The following is a 17,867-nucleotide window of genomic DNA, read 5'->3' as shown; positions in this document are numbered from 1 at the left end:
TAAAGACATACACTGACACCAAGTAACAAATACATACACTGACACCCAGTGACAAAGACACACACTTACACCAAGTAACAAAGACATACACTGACACCAACTAACAAAGACATACACTGACACCCAGTAACAAAGACATACACTGACACCAAGTAACAAAGATATACACTGACACGCAGTGACAAAGACACACACTGACACCAAGTAACAAAGACAGACACTGACACCAAGTAAAACAGACATGCACTGACACCCAGTAACAAAGACACACACTGACACCAAGTAACAAAGACATACACTGACACCCAGTAACAAAGACATACACTGACAACAAGTAACACAGAGACACACTGACACCAAGTAACAAAGACAAACACTGACACCCAGGAACAGGGACACGCACTGACACCGAGTAACAAAGACATACACTGACACCAGGTAACACAGACACACACTGACACCAAGTAACAAAGACAGACACTGACACCAAGTAACACAGACATACACTGACACCAATTAACAAAGACATACACTGACACCACTTAACAAAGACATGCACTGGCACCAATTAACAAAGACAAACACTGACACCAAGTAACAAAGACATACACGGCCACCGAGTAACACAGAGATACACTTACACGAAGTAACAAAGACAAACACTGACACCAAGTTACAAAGACAAACACTGACACCAAGTAACAAAGACATACACTGACACCCAGTAGCACAGACATACACTGACACGAAGTAGCAAAGACAAACACTGACACGAAGTAACAAAGACAAACACTGACACCCAGTAACACAGACACGCACTGACACCAAGTAACAAAGACAAACACTGACATCAGGTAACAAAGACAAGCACTGACACCCAGTAACACATAAACGCACTGACACCAAGTAACAAAGACATATACTTCCACCAAGTAACAAAGACGTACACTGACACCAAGTAACAAAGACACACACTGACACCAAGTAACAAAGACATACACTGACACCAAGTAAAACAGACATGCACTGACACCCAGTAACAAAGACACACACTGACACCAAGTAACAAAGACATACACTGACACCCAGTAACAAAGACATACACTGACAACAAGTAACACAGAGACACACTAACACCAAGTAACAAAGACAAACACTGACACCCAGGAACAGGGACACGCACTGACACCGAGTAACAAAGACATACAATGACACCAGGTAACACCTACACACACTGACACCAAGTAACAAAGACAGACACTGACACCAAGTAACACAGACATACACTGACACCAATTAACAAAGACATACACTGACACCACTTAACAAAGACATGCACTGGCACCAATTAACAAAGACAAACACTGACACCAAGTAACAAAGACATACACGGCCAACGAGTAACACAGAGATACACTGACACGAAGTAACAAAGACAAACACTGACACCAAGTTACAAAGACAAACACTGACACCAAGTAACAAAGACATACACTGACACCCAGCAGCACAGACATACACTGACACGAAGTAACAAAGACAAACACTGACACCAAGTAACAAAGACAAACACTGACACCCAGTAACACAGACACGCACTGACACCAAGTAACAAAGACAAACACTGACATCAAATAACAAAGACAAACACTGACACCCAGTAACACATAAACGCACTGACACCAAGTAACAAAGACAAAAACTTACACCAAGTAACAAAGACGTACACTGACACCAAGTAACAAAGACACACACTGACACCAAGAAACAAAGACAAACCCTGACACCACGTAACACAGACACACACTGACACCAAGTAACAAAGACATTCACTGATACCAAGTAACAAAGACAAACACTGACACCAAGTAACAAAAACAAACACTGACGCCCAGTAGCATAGACACGCACTGACACCAAGTGACAAAGACATACACTGACACCCAGTAACACAGACACTCACTGACACCAAGTAACAAAGACATACACTGACACCAGTTAACAATGACATACACTGACACCAAGAAACACACACATACACTGACACCAAGTCACAAAGACATACACTGACACCAAATAACAAAGACATGCACTGCCACCCACTAACAAATACAGACACTGGCACCAAGTAACAAAGACATACTCTTACACCAAGTAACAAAGACAAACACTGACACGCAGTTACACAGACATACACTGACACGAAGTAACAAAGACAAACACTGACACCAAGTAACAAAGACAGACACTGACACCCAGTATCACAGGCATACACTGACATGAAGTGACAAAGACAAACACTGACACCAAGTAACAAAGACAAACACTGACACCAAGTAACACAGAAAGACACTGACACCCAGTATCACAGACATACACTGACACGATGTAAAAAAGACATACACTGACACCCAGTATCACAGACATACACTGACACGAAGTAGCAGAGACAAACACTGACACCAAGTAACAAAGACATACACTGACACCCAGTAACACAGACATACACTGACACGAAGTAACAAAGACAAACAATGACACCAAGTAACAAAGACAAACACTGACACCAAGTAACAAAGACAATCACTGACACCCAGTAACACAGACACGCACTGACACCAAGTAACAAATACAAACACTGACATCAAGTAACAAAGACAAACACTGACACCCAGTAACACAGACACGCACTGACACCAAGTAACAAAGACATATACTTACACCAAGTAACACAGACATACACTGACACGAAGTAACAAAAACACACACTGGCACACAGTAACACAGACACACACTTACACCAAGTAACAAAGACACACAATGACACCCAGTAACACAGACATACACTGACACCGAGTAACAAAGAAACACTCTTATGCCAAGTCACAAAGACATCCACTTACAGCAAGTAACAAAGACATACACTTACACTCAGTAACAAAGACATACACTGACACCCAGTATCACAGACATACACTGACACGAATTAACCAAGACAAACACTGACACCAAGTAACAAAGACAAACACTGACACCAACTAACAAAGACATACACAGACACCCAGTCACACAGACATACACTGACACGAAGTAACAAAGACAAATACTGTCACCAAGTAACAAAGACATACACTGACACCCAGTATCACAGACATACACTGACACGAATTAACCAAGACAAACACTGACACCAAGTAACAAAGACAAACACTGACACCAACTAACACAGACATACACTGACACCCAGTCACACAGACATACACTGACACGAAGTAACAAAGACAAACACTGTCACCAAGTAACAAAGACATACACTTACACCAAGTAACAAAGACACACACTGACACCAAGTAACAAAGACAAACACTGACACCCAGTAACATTGACACGCACTGACACAAAGTAACAAAGAAATACACTTACACCAAGTAACAAAGACACACACTGACATCAAGTATCAAAGACAAACACTGACACCCTATAACACAGACATGCACTGACACCAAGTCACATAGAAACAAACTTACACCAAGTAACAAAGACATACACTTACACCAAGTAACAAAGACAAACAATGACACCCAGTATCACAGACATGCACTGACACGAAGTAATAATGACAGACACTGACACCAAGTAACAAAGACATACACTGACACCCAGTATCACAGACATGCACTGACACGAAGTAATAATGACATACACTGACACCAAGTAACAAAGACAAACACTGACACCCAGTATCACAGACATACACTGGCACGAAGTAACAAAGACAAACACTGACACCAAGTAACAAAGACATACACTGACACCAAGTAACAAAGACATACACTGACACCCAGTTACACAGACATACACTGACACGAAGTAACAAAGTCAAACACTGACACCAAGTAACAAAGACAAACACTGACACCAAGTAACAAAGACAGACACTGACACCCAGTATCACAGGCATACACTGACATGAAGTGACAAAGACAAACACTGACACCAAGTAACAAAGACAAACACTGACACCAAGTAACAAAGAAAGACACTGACACCCAGTATCACAGACATACACTGACACGATGTAAAAAAGACATACACTGACACCCAGTATCACAGACATACACTGACACGAAGTAGCAGAGACAAACACTGACACCAAGTAACAAAGACATACACTGACACCCAGTAACACAGACATACACTGACACGAAGTAACAAAGACAAACAATGACACCAAGTAACAAAGACAAACACTGACACCAAGTAACAAAGACAAACACTGACACCCAGTAACACAGACAAGCACTGACACCAAGTAACAAAGACAAACACTGACATCAAGTAACAAAGACAAACACTGACACCCAGTAACACAGACACGCACTGACACCAAGTAACAAAGACATATACTTACACCAAGTAACAAAGACGTACACTGACACCAAGTAACAAAGAGACACACTGACACCAAGTAACAAGGACAAACACTGACACCAAGTAACAAAGACAAACACTGACACCCAGTAACACAGACATACACTGACACCAATTAACAAAGACAGACACTGACACCACTTAACAAAGACATGCACTGGCACCAATTAACAAAGACAAACACTGACACCAAGTAACAAAGACATACACGGCCACCGAGTAACACAGAGATACACTGACACGAAGTAACAAAGACAAACACTGACACCAAGTTACAAAGACAAACACTGACACCAAGTAACAAAGACAAACACTGACACCAACTAACACAGACATACACTGACACCCAGTCACACAGACATACACTGACACGAAGTAACAAAGACAAACACAGTCACCAAGTAACAAAGACATACACTTACACCAAGTAACAAAGACACACACTGACACCAAGTAACAAAGACAAACACTGACACCCAGTAACATTGACACGCACTGACACAAAGTAACAAAGAAATACACTTACACCAAGTAACAAAGACACACACTGACATCAAGTAACAAAGACAAACACTGACACCCTATAACACAGACATGCACTGACACCAAGTCACATAGAAACAAACTTACACCAAGTAACAAAGACATACACTTACACCAAGTAACAAAGACAAACAATGACACCCAGTATCACAGACATGCACTGACACGAAGTAATAATGACAGACACTGACACCAAGTAACAAAGACATACACTGACACCCAGTATCACAGACATGCACTGACACGAAGTAATAATGACATACACTGACACCAAGGAACAAAGACAAACACTGACACCCAGTATCACAGACATACACTGGCACGAAGTAACAAAGACAAACACTGACACCAAGTAACAAAGACATACACTGACACCAAGTAACAAAGACATACACTGACACCCAGTTACACAGACATACACTGACACGAAGTAACAAAGACAAACACTGACACCAAGTAACAAAGACAAACACTGACACCAAGTAACAAAGACAGACACTGACACCCAGTATCACAGGCATACACTGACATGAAGTGACAAAGACAAACACTGACACCAAGTAACAAAGACAAACACTGACACCAAGTAACAATGAAAGACACTGACACCCAGTATCACAGACATACACTGACACGATGTAAAAAAGACATACACTGACACCCAGTATCACAGACATACACTGACACGAAGTAGCAGAGACAAACACTGACACCAAGTAACAAAGACATACACTGACACCCAGTAACACAGACATACACTGACACGAAGTAACAAAGACAAACAATGACACCAAGTAACAAAGACAAACACTGACACCAAGTAACAAAGACAAACACTGACACCCAGTAACACAGACAAGCACTGACACCAAGTAACAAAGACAAACACTGACATCAAGTAACAAAGACAAACACTGACACCCAGTAACACAGACACGCACTGACACCAAGTAACAAAGACATATACTTACACCAAGTAACAAAGACGTACACTGACACCAAGTAACAAAGAGACACACTGACACCAAGTAACAAGGACAAACACTGACACCAAGTAACAAAGACAAACACTGACACCCAGTAACACAGACATACACTGACACCAATTAACAAAGACAGACACTGACACCACTTAACAAAGACATGCACTGGCACCAATTAACAAAGACAAACACTGACACCAAGTAACAAAGACATACACGGCCACCGAGTAACACAGAGATACACTGACACGAAGTAACAAAGACAAACACTGACACCAAGTTACAAAGACAAACACTGACACCAAGTAACAAAGACAAACACTGACACCAACTAACACAGACATACACTGACACCCAGTCACACAGACATACACTGACACGAAGTAACAAAGACAAACACAGTCACCAAGTAACAAAGACATACACTTACACCAAGTAACAAAGACACACACTGACACCAAGTAACAAAGACAAACACTGACACCCAGTAACATTGACACGCACTGACACAAAGTAACAAAGAAATACACTTACACCAAGTAACAAAGACACACACTGACATCAAGTAACAAAGACAAACACTGACACCCTATAACACAGACATGCACTGACACCAAGTCACATAGAAACAAACTTACACCAAGTAACAAAGACATACACTTACACCAAGTAACAAAGACAAACAATGACACCCAGTATCACAGACATGCACTGACACGAAGTAACAAAGACATACACTTACACCAAGTAACAAAGACAAACAATGACACCCAGTATCACAGACATGCACTGACACGAAGTAATAATGACAGACACTGACACCAAGTAACAAAGACATACACTGACACCCAGTATCACAGACATGCACTGACACGAAGTAATAATGACATACACTGACACCAAGTAACAAAGACAAACACTGACACCCAGTATCACAGACATACACTGGCACGAAGTAACAAAGACAAACACTGACACCAAGTAACAAAGACATACACTGACACCAAGTAACAAAGACATACACTGACACCCAGTTACACAGACATACACTGACACGAAGTAACAAAGACAAACACTGACACCAAGTAACAAAGACAAACACTGACACCAAGTAACAAAGACAGACACTGACACCCAGTATCACAGGCATACACTGACATGAAGTGACAAAGACAAACACTGACACCAAGTAACAAAGACAAACACTGACACCAAGTAACAAAGAAAGACACTGACACCCAGTATCACAGACATACACTGACACGATGTAAAAAAGACATACACTGACACCCAGTATCACAGACATACACTGACACGAAGTAGCAGAGACAAACACTGACACCAAGTAACAAAGACATACACTGACACCCAGTAACACAGACATACACTGACACGAAGTAACAAAGACAAACAATGACACCAAGTAACAAAGACAAACACTGACACCAAGTAACAAAGACAAACACTGACACCCAGTAACACAGACAAGCACTGACACCAAGTAACAAAGACAAACACTGACATCAAGTAACAAAGACAAACACTGACACCCAGTAACACAGACACGCACTGACACCAAGTAACAAAGACATATACTTACACCAAGTAACAAAGACGTACACTGACACCAAGTAACAAAGAGACGCACTGACACCAAGTAACAAGGACAAACACTGACACCAAGTAACAAAGACAAACACTGACACCCAGTAACACAGACATACACTGACACCAATTAACAAAGACAGACACTGACACCACTTAACAAAGACATGCACTGGCACCAATTAACAAAGACAAACACTGACACCAAGTAACAAAGACATACACGGCCACCGAGTAACACAGAGATACACTGACACGAAGTAACAAAGACAAACACTGACACCAAGTTACAAAGACAAACACTGACACCAAGTAACAAAGACATACACTGACACCCAGTAGCACAGACATACACTGACACGAAGTAGCAAAGACAAACACGGACACCACGTAACAAAGACAAACACTGACACCCAGTAACACAGACACGCACTGACACCAAGTAACAAAGACAAACACTGACATCAGGTAACAAAGACAAACACTGACACCCAGTAACACATAAACGCACTGACACCAAGTAACAAAGACATATACTTACACCAAGTAACAAAGACGTACACTGACACCAAGTAACAAAGACACACACTGACACCAAGTAACAAAGACATACACTGACACCAAGTAAAACAGACATGCACTGACACCCAGTAACAAAGACACACACTGACACCAAGTAACAAAGACATACACTGACACCCAGTAACAAAGACATACACTGACAACAAGTAACACAGAGACACACTGACACCAAGTAACAAAGACAAACACTGACACCCAGGAACAGGGACACGCACTGACACCGAGTAACAAAGACATACAATGACACCAGGTAACACCTACACACACTGACACCAAGTAACAAAGACAGACACTGACATCAAGTAACACAGACATACACTGACACCAATTAACAAAGACATACACTGACACCACTTAACAAAGACATGCACTGGCACCAATTAACAAAGACAAACACTGACACGAAGTAACAAAGACAAACACTGACACCAAGTTACAAAGACAAACACTGACACCAAGTAACAAAGACATACACTGACACCCAGCAGCACAGACATACACTGACACGAAGTAACAAAGACAAACACTGACACCAAGTAACAAAGACAAACACTGACACCCAGTAACACAGACACGCACTGACACCAAGTAACAAAGACAAACACTGACATCAAGTAACAAAGACAAACACTGACACCCAGTAACACATAAACGCACTGACACCAAGTAACAAAGACAAAAACTTACACCAAGTAACAAAGACGTACAAAGACACCAAGTAACAAAGACACACACTGACACCAAGTAACAAAGACAAACCCTGACACCACGTAACACAGACACACACTGACACCAAGTAACAAAGACATTCACTGATACCAAGTAACAAAGACAAACACTGACACCAAGTAACAAAAACAAACACTGACGCCCAGTATCATAGACACGCACTGACACCAAGTGACAAAGACATACACTGACACCCAGTAACACAGACACTCACTCACACCAAGTAACAAAGACATACACTGACACCAGTTAACAAAGACATACACTGACACCAAGAAACACACACATACACTGACACCAAGTCACAAAGACATACACTGACACCAAATAACAAAGACATGCACTGCCACCCACTAACAAATACAGACACTGGCACCAAGTAACAAAGACATACTCTTACACCAAGTAACAAAGACAAACACTGACACGCAGTTACACAGACATACACTGACACTAAGTAACAAAGACAAACACTGACACCAAGTAACAAAGACAGACACTGACACCCAGTATCACAGGCATACACTGACATGAAGTGACAAAGACAAACACTGACACCAAGTAACAAAGACAAACACTGACACCAAGTAACACAGAAAGACACTGACACCCAGTATCACAGACATACACTGACACGATGTAAAAAAGACATACACTGACACCCAGTATCACAGACATACACTGACACGAAGTAGCAGAGACAAACACTGACACCAAGTAACAAAGACATACACTGACACCCAGTAACACAGACATACACTGACACGAAGTAACAAAGACAAACAATGACACCAAGTAACAAAGACAAACACTGACACCAAGAAACAAAGACAAACACTGACACCCAGTAACACAGACACGCACTGACACCAAGTAACAAATACAAACACTGACATCAAGTAACAAAGACAAACACTGACACCCAGTAACACAGACACGCACTGACACCAAGTAACAAAGACATATACTTACACCAAGTAACACAGACATACACTGACACGAAGTAACAAAAACACACACTGGCACACAGTAACACAGACACACACTTACACCAAGTAACAAAGACACACAATGACACCCAGTAACACAGACATACACTGACACCGAGTAACAAAGAAACACTCTTATGCCAAGTCACAAAGACATACACTTACAGCAAGTAACAAAGACATACACTTACACCCAGTAACAAAGACATACACTGACACCCAGTATCACAGACATACACTGACACGAATTAACCAAGACAAACACTGACACCAAGTAACAAAGACAAACACTGACACCAACTAACAAAGGCATACACAGACACCCAGTCACACAGACATACACTGACACGAAGTAACAAAGACAAATACTGTCACCAAGTAACAAAGACATACACTGACACCCAGTATCACAGACATACTCTGACACGAATTAACCAAGACAAACACTGACACCAAGTAACAAAGACAAACACTGACACCAACTAACAAAGACATACACTGACACCCAGTCACACAGACATACACTGACACGAAGTAACAAAGACAAACACTGTCACCAAGTAACAAAGACATACACTTACACCAAGTAACAAAGACACACACTGACACCAAGTAACAAAGACAAACACTGACACCCAGTAACATTGACACGCACTGACACAAAGTAACAAAGAAATACACTTACACCAAGTAACAAAGACACACACTGACATCAAGTAACAAAGACAAACACTGACACCCTATAACACAGACATGCACTGACACCAAGTCACATAGAAACACACTTACACCAAGTAACAAAGACATACACTTACACCAAGTAACAAAGACAAACAATGACACCCAGTATCACAGACATGCACTGACACGAAGTAATAATGACAGACACTGACACCAAGTAACAAAGACATGCACTGACACCCAGTATCACAGACATGCACTGACACGAAGTAATAATGACATACACTGACACCAAGTAACAAAGACAAACACTGACACCCAGTATCACAGACATACACTGGCACGAAGTAACAAAGACAAACACTGACACCAAGTAACAAAGACATACACTGACACCAAGTAACAAAGACATACAGTGACACCCAGTTACACAGACATACACTGACACGAAGTAACAAAGACAAACACTGACACCAAGTAACAAAGACAAACACTGACACCAAGTAACAAAGACAGACACTGACACCCAGTATCACAGGCATACACTGACATGAAGTGACAAAGACAAACACTGACACCAAGTAACAAAGACAAACACTGACACCAAGTAACAAAGAAAGACACTGACACCCAGTATCACAGACATACACTGACACGATGTAAAAAAGACATACACTGACACCCAGTATCACAGACATACACTGACACGAAGTAGCAGAGACAAACACTGACACCAAGTAACAAAGACATACACTGACACCCAGTAACACAGACATACACTGACACGAAGTAACAAAGACAAACAATGACACCAAGTAACAAAGACAAACACTGACACCAAGTAACAAAGACAAACACTGACACCCAGTAACACAGACAAGCACTGACACCAAGTAACAAAGACAAACACTGACATCAAGTAACAAAGACAAACACTGACACCCAGTAACACAGACACGCACTGACACCAAGTAACAAAGACATATACTTACACCAAGTAACAAAGACGTACACTGACACCAAGTAACAAAGAGACACGCTGACACCAAGTAACAAAGACAAACACTGACACCAAGTAACAAAGACAAACACTGACACCCAGTAACACAGACACGCACTGACACCAAGTAACAAATACAAACACTGACATCAAGTAACAAAGACAAACACTGACACCCAGTAACACAGACACGCACTGACACCAAGTAACAAAGACATATACTTACACCAAGTAACACAGACATACACTGACACGAAGTAACAAAAACACACACTGGCACACAGTAACACAGACACACACTTACACCAAGTAACAAAGACACACAATGACACCCAGTAACACAGACATACACTGACACCGAGTAACAAAGAAACACTCTTATGCCAAGTCACAAAGACATACACTTACAGCAAGTAACAAAGACATACACTTACACCCAGTAACAAAGACATACACTGACACCCAGTATCACAGACATACACTGACACGAATTAACCAAGACAAACACTGACACCAAGTAACAAAGACAAACACTGACACCAACTAACAAAGACATACACAGACACCCAGTCACACAGACATACACTGACACGAAGTAACAAAGACAAACACTGTCACCAAGTAACAAAGACATACACTGACACCCAGTATCACAGACATACACTGACACGAATTAACCAAGACAAACACTGACACCAAGTAACAAAGACAAACACTGACACCAACTAACAAAGACATACACTGACACCCAGTCACACAGACATACACTGACACGAAGTAACAAAGACAAACACTGTCACCAAGTAACAAAGACATACACTTACACCAAGTAACAAAGACACACACTGACACCAAGTAACAAAGACAAACACTGACACCCAGTAACATTGACACGCACTGACACAAAGTAACAAAGAAATACACTTACACCAAGTAACAAAGACACACACTGACATCAAGTAACAAAGACAAACACTGACACCCTATAACACAGACATGCACTGACACCAAGTCACATAGAAACACACTTACACCAAGTAACAAAGACATACACTTACACCAAGTAACAAAGACAAACAATGACACCCAGTATCACAGACATGCACTGACACGAAGTAATAATGACAGACACTGACACCAAGTAACAAAGACATACACTGACACCCAGTATCACAGACATGCACTGACACGAAGTAATAATGACATACACTGACACCAAGTAACAAAGACAAACACTGACACCCAGTATCACAGACATACACTGGCACGAAGTAACAAAGACAAACACTGACACCAAGTAACAAAGACATACACTGACACCAAGTAACAAAGACATAAACTGACACCCAGTTACACAGACATACACTGACACGAAGGAACAAAGACAAACACTGACACCAAGTAACAAAGACAAACACTGACACCAAGTAACAAAGACAGACACTGACACCCAGTATCACAGGCATACACTGACATGAAGTGACAAAGACAAACACTGACACCAAGTAACAAAGACAAACACTGACACCAAGTAACAAAGAAAGACACTGACACCCAGTATCACAGACATACACTGACACGATGTAAAAAAGACATACACTGACACCCAGTATCACAGACATACACTGACACGAAGTAGCAGAGACAAACACTGACACCAAGTAACAAAGACATACACTGACACCCAGTAACACAGACATACACTGACACGAAGTAACAAAGACAAACAATGACACCAAGTAACAAAGACAAACACTGACACCAAGTAACAAAGACAAACACTGACACCCAGTAACACAGACAAGCACTGACACCAAGTAACAAAGACAAACACTGACATCAAGTAACAAAGACAAACACTGACACCCAGTAACACAGACACGCACTGACACCAAGTAACAAAGACATATACTTACACCAAGTAACAAAGACGTACACTGACACCAAGTAACAAAGAGACACGCTGACACCAAGTAACAAAGACAAACACTGACACCAAGTAACAAAGACAAACACTGACACCCAGTAACACAGACACGCACTGACACCAAGTAACAAATACAAACACTGACATCAAGTAACAAAGACAAACACTGACACCCAGTAACACAGACACGCACTGACACCAAGTAACAAAGACATATACTTACACCAAGTAACACAGACATACACTGACACGAAGTAACAAAAACACACACTGGCACACAGTAACACAGACACACACTTACACCAAGTAACAAAGACACACAATGACACCCAGTAACACAGACATACACTGACACCGAGTAACAAAGAAACACTCTTATGCCAAGTCACAAAGACATACACTTACAGCAAGTAACAAAGACATACACTTACACCCAGTAACAAAGACATACACTGACACCCAGTATCACAGACATACACTGACACGAATTAACCAAGACAAACACTGACACCAAGTAACAAAGACAAACACTGACACCAACTAACAAAGACATACACAGACACCCAGTCACACAGACATACACTGACACGAAGTAACAAAGACAAACACTGTCACCAAGTAACAAAGACATACACTGACACCCAGTATCACAGACATACACTGACACGAATTAACCAAGACAAACACTGACACCAAGTAACAAAGACAAACACTGACACCAACTAACAAAGACATACACTGACACCCAGTCACACAGACATACACTGACACGAAGTAACAAAGACAAACACTGTCACCAAGTAACAAAGACATACACTTACACCAAGTAACAAAGACACACACTGACACCAAGTAACAAAGACAAACACTGACACCCAGTAACATTGACACGCACTGACACAAAGTAACAAAGAAATACACTTACACCAAGTAACAAAGACACACACTGACATCAAGTAACAAAGACAAACACTGACACCCTATAACACAGACATGCACTGACACCAAGTCACATAGAAACACACTTACACCAAGTAACAAAGACATACACTTACACCAAGTAACAAAGACAAACAATGACACCCAGTATCACAGACATGCACTGACACGAAGTAATAATGACAGACACTGACACCAAGTAACAAAGACATACACTGACACCCAGTATCACAGACATGCACTGACACGAAGTAATAATGACATACACTGACACCAAGTAACAAAGACAAACACTGACACCCAGTATCACAGACATACACTGGCACGAAGTAACAAAGACAAACACTGACACCAAGTAACAAAGACATACACTGACACCAAGTAACAAAGACATAAACTGACACCCAGTTACACAGACATACACTGACACGAAGTAACAAAGACAAACACTGACACCAAGTAACAAAGACAAACACTGACACCAAGTAACAAAGACAGACACTGACACCCAGTATCACAGGCATACACTGACATGAAGTGACAAAGACAAACACTGACACCAAGTAACAAAGACAAACACTGACACCAAGTAACAAAGAAAGACACTGACACCCAGTATCACAGACATACACTGACACGATGTAAAAAAGACATACACTGACACCCAGTATCACAGACATACACTGACACGAAGTAGCAGAGACAAACACTGACACCAAGTAACAAAGACATACACTGACACCCAGTAACACAGACATACACTGACACGAAGTAACAAAGACAAACAATGACACCAAGTAACAAAGACAAACACTGACACCAAGTAACAAAGACAAACACTGACACCCAGTAACACAGACAAGCACTGACACCAAGTAACAAAGACAAACACTGACATCAAGTAACAAAGACAAACACTGACACCCAGTAACACAGACACGCACTGACACCAAGTAACAAAGACATATACTTACACCAAGTAACAAAGACGTACACTGACACCAAGTAACAAAGAGACACACTGACACCAAGTAACAAAGACAAACACTGACACCACGTAACACAGACACACACTGACACCAAGTAACAAAGACATACACTGACACCAGTTAACAAAGACATACACTGACACCAAGTAACAAAGACATACACTGACACCAAGAAACACACACATACACTGACACCAAGTCACAAAGACATACACCTGCACCAAATAACAAAGACATGCACTGCCACCCACTAACACAGACAGACACTGGCACCAAGTAACAAAGACATACACTTACACCAAGAAACAAAGACAAACACTGACACCAAGTAACAAAGACATACACTGACACCCAGTAACAAAGACATACACTGACACCAAGTAACACAGACATACACTGACACCCAGTAACAAAGACACACACTGACACCAAGTAACAAAGGCATACACTGACACCAAGTAAAACAGACATACACTGACACCCAGTAACAAAGACATAAACTGACACCAAGTAACAAAGACAAACACTGACACCAAGTAACAAAGACATACACTGACACCCAGTAACAAAGACATACACTGACACCAAGTAACACAGACACACACTGACACCAAGTAACAAAGACAAACACTGACACCCAGGAACAGGGACACGCACTAACACCGAGTAACAAAGACATACACTGACACCAAGTAACACAGACACACACTGACACCAAGTAACAAAGGCATACACTGACACCAAGTAACACAGACATACACTGATACCAAATAACAAAGACATGGACTGACACCAAGTAACAAAGACATACACTGACACCAAGTAACACAGACACACACTGACACCAAGTAACAAAGACATACACTGACACCAAGTAACACAGACATACACTGATACCAATTAACAAAGACATACACTGACACCAATTAACAAAGACATACACTGACACCCAGTAACAAAGACAAACACTGAAACCAAGTAACAAAGACAAACACTGACACCAAGTAACAAAGACATACACTGCCACCCAGTAACACAGACATACACTGACACGAAGTAACAAAGACAAACACTGACACCAAGTTACAAAGACAAACACTGACACCAAGTAACAAAGACATACACTGACACCCAGTATCACAGACATACACTGACACGAAGTAACAAAGACATACACTGACACCAAGTAACAAAGACAGACACTGACACATAGTTACACAGACATACACTGACACGAAGTAACAAAGACAAACACTGACACCAAGTAACAAAGACAGACACTGACACCCAGTATCACAGGCATACACTGACATGAAGTGACAAAGACAAACACTGACACCAAGTAACAAAGAAATACACTGACACCCAGTATCGCAGACATTCTCTGACACCAAGTAACAATGACATACACTGACACCAAGTAAAACAGACATACACTGACACCCAGTAACAAAGACACACACTGACACCAAGTAACAATGACATACACTGACACCAAGTAACAAAGACATACACCTACACCAATTAACAAAGACATGCACTGCCACCCAGTAACGCAGACAGACACTGGCACCAAGTAACAAAGACATACACTTACACCAAGTAACAAAGGCAGACACTGACACGAAGTAACAAAGACATACACTGACACCAAGTAACACAGACACACACTGACACGAAGTAACAAAGGCATACACTTGCACCAAGTAACACAAACATACACTGACACCAAGTAACAAAGACATACACTGACACCCAGTAACAAAGACTAACACTGAAACCAAGTAACACAGACACACACTGACACCAAGTAACACAGACATACACTGACACCCAGTGACAAAGACACTCACTGACACCAAGTAACAAAGACATACACTGACACCAAGTAACAAAGACATCCACTGACACCCAGTAACAAAGACATACACTGACACGAAGTAACACAGACATACACAGACACCCAGTATCAAAGACACACACTGACACCAAGTAACAAAGTTATACACTGACACCAAGTAAAACAGACATACACTGACACCCAGTAACACAGACACACACTGACACCAAGTAACAAAGACATACACGGACACCAAGTAACACAGACATACACTGACACCAATTAACAAGGACATACACTGACACCAATTAACAAAGACATGCACTGACACCAAGTAACAAAGTCAAGCAGTCAAACACTGGCACCAAGTAACAAAGACATACACTGACACCCAGTAACAAAGACAAACACTGACACCAAGTAACAAGGACATACACTGACACCCAGTAACAAAGACAAACACTGACACCAAGTAACAAAGACAAACACTGGCAGCAAGTAACAAAGACATACACTGACACCCAGTAACAAAGACAAACACTGACACCCAGTAACAAAGACAAACACTGACACCAAGTAACAAAGACATACACTGACACCCAGTAACACAGACATACACTGACACGAAG

This window comes from Heterodontus francisci, unplaced genomic scaffold (genome assembly GCF_036365525.1).
Source record: "Heterodontus francisci isolate sHetFra1 unplaced genomic scaffold, sHetFra1.hap1 HAP1_SCAFFOLD_58, whole genome shotgun sequence".
Taxonomy (NCBI): domain Eukaryota; kingdom Metazoa; phylum Chordata; class Chondrichthyes; order Heterodontiformes; family Heterodontidae; genus Heterodontus; species Heterodontus francisci.
Note: the sequence above shows the minus strand (reverse complement) of the source record.